General features: G+C 54.8%; 2 protein-coding genes across 3 annotated transcripts in view; both read right to left on the bottom strand.

The window, feature by feature from the left end:
• Window positions 1-2,240, bottom strand: part of LOC113209806 (uncharacterized) — a 43,369-nt gene extending 41,129 nt beyond the window's left edge. Inside the window, exon 1 of the mRNA XM_052276755.1 lies at window positions 1,841-2,240. The gene's annotated coding sequence lies outside the window, so the exon portion shown is untranslated. The remainder of the gene's footprint in view (window positions 1-1,840) is intronic.
• LOC113209803 (TSC22 domain family protein 1) overlaps window positions 1-7,476 on the bottom strand; it is a 181,384-nt gene that overhangs the window by 31,853 nt on the left and 142,055 nt on the right. The gene's annotated exons all lie outside the window — the stretch shown is intronic.

Below are 7,476 nucleotides of genomic sequence, written 5' to 3'. Positions count from 1 at the left end.
CCATCGAGAAGCAGGGGAGCCCGACCCTTTCTCCACCCACACCCACACACACCTGGAGGCCGTTTCTGGTTCATCTTTTTGGGGACCCTCCCTCGCCGTCCCTCCCCTGCTCATCCTCGTTGGAGCGTGCTAACTACTATCACTTCGCGGAACGCGGAGGGCTCCAAACGGTTGCGTCGCTCTGGTTATTGGCAGCACTGCTTATTGACACAGTGGCCTCCCCATTAGCCGTTTCTCTTCTCCGAACCGTACGACGTACTCGTGAAGCTTTTCCGCCCCGCCAGACATGAAATAACAAGTAATAATTATTATTTGCTTCTCTTTCCCGGCGAAATATTACGTCGTGTAATAGCAACTGACGACGCGAAAGATAATGCGCGGACGCGGGGGGGCGGCGAGTTCGTTTTACTCGATTTGCAACAACTTTGATCTCGTCCTTCTCATAAAAGTATCCCCCTCCGATCTCCTTTCTCCTCCTCCTTCCATGATGGCTGGTGGCAAAGGGTGCGTCGTGGAGCCAAGAAAGGGCTCCCGCGACCCTCACCGGAAACGCCGATCGGCTCGGGTTGTGGGCGCACAAGCTCTCAGCCAGGCCTCCTCGACAGCAGCTCGCCGGGTAGGCGGCAGGATGCCCGGCCCAGCCCGGCCCGGCCGGTATCGTCTCGACAACGATAGCAGACGTCGACGTCGTCGGGCCGAATACCACAAGACCATTTTCTCATCGGATACAGCTCGGCAGAGAAACATTCACGAGACGAGTGAGACGTTTTATAGCCAACGGAATATCCAATTTAAACGAAATCAGTATGTTGCACATTTCAGGGAAAGGAACTGGACGAGTGGCCAGTTTGGCGGCGCAGCAGAACCCCGACGCCCCGACGGTCCGACGGTGGCAGCAGGCAGCAGCAGCACACTCACTGCGAATGGGTTGGCGTCAGAGGCGGGGACCGCCCCGCACCTCGCCCGCGCCCCACCCCGCCGCAAGAGTGTCGCTGTGTGGAAGTCAAACGATCTAACCTAGCCGAGCCTGAACACGCGCTGGTCGCGGCGGCGTGGTGGTGTGCGGCCTGCCACACCCGTGTGTGTACTTCTGTGTGACCGCCACGCGCTTGACAGGGGTGGGCCTCGGCGTGGGGGTGGGGGTGTCCCCCCGAAACCTCCACGCAAGAGACATCTCTGACACGTCCTCACAACCCCCTCAAGTATCTTTCCGCCCCTCCCCCTCTCTCTCCCCCTCCCCCTCTCTCTCCCCCTCTCTCTCCCCCTCCCTCTCTCCCCCTCCCTCCCTCAAATGTGTTTACAGACGAGGAGGCCGTCGCGGAGATCCTCCCCAGGATGGCCCCGGGGTACCGGGAGGGCCACGACGGCGACCTTGGCTGGCCTCGAGGTAAGCTGTTGCTGCTGCTATATGCCTCGGGCCGAACTCGAAGTCTGTCTCCCTGGGAAGGGGTGTTGGTACGGGGGGAGTGACGCTGACCAGGCGCAGTCCAGGTGGAGGTCGGGAAGTGCGAGAGGAGAGCGCTCAAGGGGTGAACCGGCACTGGGAGCGCGCGGCCGGCGCCGGCGGAAGTTACAATAAGGAAACCGGAAGCCCACAAAACCGGAACCAGCACGTGAACGCGATCCGTCGCTGGAGTATGAGAGCCCTGCGTGGTTCATCTCCCGCCGCCAAACAGCCGGCTGAGACATGACATGGCAACCACACCTTCGCTTCGGCGGCGGCGGGAAACAGAACGACGGGATGAGAAGTATCGGTAGACCCGGCACAGACACGCACGCACGCACGAACCCATACATTCACACATACACAAGACGCGCACACGCGCTCGCTCGCACCTACCTCGGCGGTTCGTCGAGGAAGCGGACCTTGAGGCCGAGCTTGGGTGTGCGCCGGGCGTCCTGCACCATGGCCTGCACCATGGCGACGACGACGATGACGACGACGACGACGGTCTCGGAGGTAATCCAAATATCGCAATGTGGGAACCACACAGACCACCACGTCGAGGCGCGCGCGGACACACACACACACGCGAACACGAGGAGGACGTCGACGTCGAGGCACCCGCGCGTGCGCAGCGGCGGAGGGCGGCGTCGGCGTGCACTACCTGACGGCCGTGGGCGCTATCGGCGCCATGGAACCCTTTTGCTACTCTCTTTGGACGCGGCGGGTCGCGGGCCCCTTATATAGCCGCGGTACCCCCTCCACCCTCCACCGCGCCGTCGCGCCGAAGGACCCGTCATATGACATGGACGGCGACGTCGCGCCGCGGCTGCTGCGGTTGCAGGACGTCGCCGTCGACACCGCCGCCGCTGTCGCCGCTACCGCCGCCGCGACACGAGCGCGCGCATCGGGGCCCGACCGGCTCGTGACCCAGGACAAGGTCGCCGACGACGACGACGGCGTCCATGGAGACGACATGTGGCACTGGCTGACGGGCACAGCAAATATATTTCGGGGAAGTTCCCGGTTGAATCCGGGAAGTAATTTTCCGGATGCTATTTTTCGTCATATCTATGCATGTTATAACATATGGAGCAACCGGAAAATGTACTTCCCGAATCCAACCGGGAAGTTCCCGGATAAATGTTTGCTGTGGGCGCTCAATGTTTTCGCGGCAGCGGTCCACTTGCGGGACGCCACGCCGCCGACGGTTCTGCGTCATCCTCTCCCCGCGTGGGGGCGGGCGCTCGTGTGTCCTGGAGGAAGAGCATATTAGGGCGGCAACTTCCTGGGGACGCGCTACCGCCGCCAGCCGCTAGAGGATGTTATGGCAAATGCGAATTTCGCGGGCATTTATGGCATCCGCGTGATCTTCCCGCAGGGGAGGAGGGGGCATTCTGGAGGAGAAGGGGCGTTCTGGGGGAAGGGGCGTTCTGGAGGAGAAGGGGCGCCCTGGGGAAGGGGCGTTCTGGAGAAGGGGCGTCCTGGGGAAGTGGCGTTCTGGAGATGGGGCGTCCTGGGGAAGTGGCGTTCTGTGGAAGGGGCGTTCTAGGGAAGGGGCATTCTGGGAAAGGGGTGTTCTAGGGAAGGGGCGTTCTGGGGAGGGGGCGGCGTTCTGGAGAAGGGGCGTTCTGGTTAAGGGGTGTTCTGGATGGGCTGACGACAGCCACACACACAATCAAAAGCAAAAATTGATGTGGGTGTCGAGTTCTCGATTCCAGCTATCGAATTGAGGTATAGCATTCAGAAAGTTTTCCGTTACCAAACCTGCCCAGTACAGGCGAACAGAGGCTCTCATAGCGCCTGAGCGGTAGGCAACATCTTGCCTGCAATGCACGCGTGAACTGCTGGGTGGCCTACCCTGATTTTTGTAGGCGCCGAGCTCTTGTAACTTAATGAACGAGTCTGAAAAAAGCTGACGTATACTTTTCTGGACTGATAGCCGATCAAACTAAGTGGAACCCGCACCACAACAAAGTCTCCTTTTCCGTGTAACACGCCTAAAAACTCAAAGAATAATTATGCATTCATTTTCAACCCCTTTTCATTCATTTCTCTTGATGTACCATTGAATTAAAAGTCTTTTCACGTCTCGCACAACTTTTCGCGAACGGCGCCCATTCGGCTAAATGTCCAGCATAAATGAGCTCATTCGAACGCAAGAAGATTTCGCCGGGTTGAATACTGACGGCGCGCAAATTTTTTTTTTTTTTTGTGTCTCGTGTCTACGTCACATCGTTCCGCTTGGCTAGGGTACGCGCGCGGACTTCCGAACAGGCGGACTGTGTAGGATGCAAAGGAGTACGTCCTCGTGACACACAGCTCGGCTCATTTCGCATGAGAAACTGTTGCGCGCGCGCGTTTTTTTTGTTTTTGTTTTTTTGTTTTCGTTTTTTTTTTTTTTGGTTTTCCCTAATTCTGCACGTGGGTGTTTTTCCACCACGCACTCACACATACGCGGGGCGTTCGTTCGAGGGCAAAAATGCGCGCGGAGATAGCGAAGCGAAGCAGTGAGCAAGGCACCATAAAGCGGGTTTATTTGATGTGTCGCGAGAGACGTGCACGCCGACGACACACCAGGACCGCGTGGCCACGGCCGTCGTCGTCGTCGTCGTCACCGCGTCGGGCAGGTGTGCCCCTCGCCCTCATACGATAGTTTGTAATCACCCAATCTCTTTTATTGAGTCGCCGCTAGTGTTGGGATAAGCCCTGGAAAGTTTCCAGAAAATTTCCGGAAAATTTCCCGAAAATTTGTAACCTTAGTCACCCCTGGGTCAAAGTGTAGCCGCATTTCGAAATTTATGAGATTATTTTTTCGACTTGATCAAAGTCTATGTACCAGCCAGCCAAAAAAATAAAATAAAAAATAAAATAAATAAATAAATAACCCTAGTGTTGTTAATGCCTTCAGAATCTTCTGCTGAACGAGTGGCATATATAACAAACCGTGTTAAACTTGCTTGCAATGAGTGAGAGCGCGTGTTAACCCGATGTACCCTTGGCTTATCAGTCCGCGTGTGTCAGTGTCACGAACGACAAACCCGTCGCCCTGTCACGCGAGGTGCCATGAGAGACATTATGGCGTTTGGTCTCGAGTTTTGCCTCGCGAAAAAATCAAAACACAAACAATAATAATACATTGCAGAGTATTATTGTTAACGTGGTATCGTCATTGGCGACGCGTCCGTTCCGCGCCCATTCGAGTGTGTCCAGAGGACGGTGCCGGGGCAGTGGTGCTCTAGGGACGGCCTGAAGGAGGCACCGCGAGGCCAACCCTAGAGGTGGAGCACGGCGCGTAGACCTCATTGTGAGAGAGAGAGAGAGAGAGAGAGAGAGAGAGAGAGAGAGAGAGGGGGGGGGGGGGGGAGTGACTGTGAGAGTGCAATTTCTTTATCTCTGCCAGGGCGCAAACAGCCCGCCATAAATTACAGACGACACCCCAGTATGTGCTAATCCGTACAGCGTTTCGCAGGTATTTCCCTTATCCTCTTTTACCCTCGTTTTATGAAAAATAAAAATATAACCCTTTTTATAAAAAATAGAACTACTAGCTTTGCGACAGTGCAAGCTGCTGATCCTACTACGTAGCATCTGCTAATGATGAAATAATGAGACAATCAAAACAAATTGACTGTAACCATCGATGACCATGCATGGACATGTATCCACAATGAACGCATTTTTCCACAAATCGCGATCCACCCCCTCTTTCCCATATATCGTTTTTGCCCCCTCCCCCCTTTTTTTTGCTTTGAATCCGAACGCGATACATCTGCAAATGCTTTCATAACCTTGCATGACTATGAAACACGAGCCTTCCGCGAGCGTGGAGTCCGTCGTCGCCTCGCCGTGCGAGAATGGGACTTTGACGGGGAGGGGCACCTCGGCGAGCACAAGCCAGCCCGCACTACTGGCGCGTGGCTGTGCGAGCGGCCACACGGCGCGCTGCTGCGTCGCACTTTGGACTGCCTCAATGTATCTCAAACCAACCACTATTACTTCCTCTCTCTCCATGCGCACAGCCGCCGCCGCCGTGGCGCGTGTGGGAAACAGAAAGACGCGGCGCAATTCGGGAGAAAACGGGAAGAAGTAGAAGAAGAGATCTGCTTCGCGCCGCGCTCTAAAGCTTTTTCCCCGCAGGCAGGCGGCACCAGGTTATAAGGTTGGAGCCACAGCAGAGGATTTAATGGATTCAGAAAACGGCAGTGGTCACGCCAGCCATCGGGCCCCGGTGTGTTCTGTTTACACGCTGCTGCCCAAACAGCCCGGCTGCTGGTGGTCCGCGGGCCATGCCGCTGTTCCCAGAACTGCCCCTCCTGCTGCCCCTGGCGAAGGACTCTACATGACGGCCGCCCACCGCCCGCAAGCGCCACCATACGCGAGAAGATTCGTCACCCTGCTCAATGAACTACTTCTGGTAGTCGTCGTCACCGATTATGAGCTGCAGCGATGTCCCGCAACTCCACGGCAGAGGAGCAGAAGGACTGCTAGGGAAAGAAGAGGAGTTTGCCAAATTCGCCCTTGGGAGTTTTTTAATTTTTCGCGCCGCATTAAAGTCATGAGCCTGAAACGCACACGCACAACACAATGCCATAACCACAACTCGTGCATAGACTACTGCAGTATGTCGCCACAATTTCTGAAGGTATTTCAGACCTTACCGAACTTTCAGTAGTGAGAAACGCAAAGGAAAAGGTGCATATATCACGATCAGTGAGATAAGAAAGAAAGTAAGTGTTTTATTGAAAGGCAAAGCGACATAATGTGACGACTATCTGGGCCGATAATTTCACTATACTGTCCAGCACGACACAGCACCCTAACGTGAGTAAAGGACTTGCTCATTGTCAGCTGTGGTTGTTGTTGTCGATCCGATCCGAGAGCAAAGTGGTCGCATACGCACCAGCCTAGGTGTTTTCAACCCCCTTCGCAAAATAGAAACAACAACAATAACTTGCCTCCCTTTTTAACGACTGTTTACTACGAGCCCCTGCTTACCGACCGCCACGTGGTTCGCAAGCACAAGTGACCGCTCCCTGTGCCGTGCGCACGTCCGCGCACGCCCCGAGGCTTGTCATAAGTATTCGACGAACTTTGCGTTGGCCAGCTACGTCAGACGACGAGGAAAAGAAAAACCCACACCACTCTGTGTTCGCGCAGTTATATATGTCTGATTAGCTTGGCCCCTGCTGGGCTGGGATGCGCTTTCCAAACAGCAGCATTTTACCCTTTTTCGCGGAGCCTCGCCATTTCCTGCCTATACCTCCCGTGCTTTCCCAGTCGATTGCTGCTAAAGTGTACACTTCGTTCTCTAGTTTCAAAGTGGTTTTAAGTTGTACAGGTCCTTGGAACGAGAAGCGTACAAGGCACCCACATGTCTACATGCAGAATAATTCGACAGCTCAGATCGCCACGTCAACTTTTAAACGCGCAATATTACGGAGGCCGTTGGGAAATCCCAGGATGTTTGGGAATTTAACTCACGATGATTACTTCTTCGTGAAATCCCAAAGGGGCGTTCTGGTTAAGCACGATGATTACTTCTTCGTGAAATCCCAGAGACTTTTTTTGACAATGTGGTGCGTCTGCTACGTTTTTTCCCCATTTCTGTCCATTATATATGGACTCAGTAAAATATGCCCCATTATTATGGATCCTAGAAATTTTTCTGCACTTTCATATGAACAGCAGCTTGATAACGTGTAGCAATCCGTCCACTCGGCGTTCCCTGAATGGCGCGCGCGTATATCCTGTCTGCGGGGACAACAGCAGCCAGCAAGCGCCAGAGGGTGGTGTGTGTCGGAGTCGCCCGGTGTGAGAGAGAGAGATATCCTTTACGAGCCACGCGCAGCTCACCGCTTGCTCCGGGAAAGGTCAACTTGGACATGCACGCCGTGCCCGTGACCGCCGTGCACAGCTATGGGCTAGACAAGATTGCGCATGTTGAAAAAGAGCAACAACAAATATTACTCTCAGCTCGGTATAGACCACTGGGTGCTATAGGGAAATTTTCTCTGATGTGTGCTTTAAAA

This window comes from Frankliniella occidentalis, unplaced genomic scaffold, assembly GCF_000697945.3.
Source record: "Frankliniella occidentalis isolate FOCC.00 unplaced genomic scaffold, Focc_3.1 Scaffold9, whole genome shotgun sequence".
NCBI lineage: Eukaryota > Metazoa > Arthropoda > Insecta > Thysanoptera > Thripidae > Frankliniella > Frankliniella occidentalis.
Note: the sequence above shows the minus strand (reverse complement) of the source record. Positions and strands in the feature narration are given on the sequence as shown.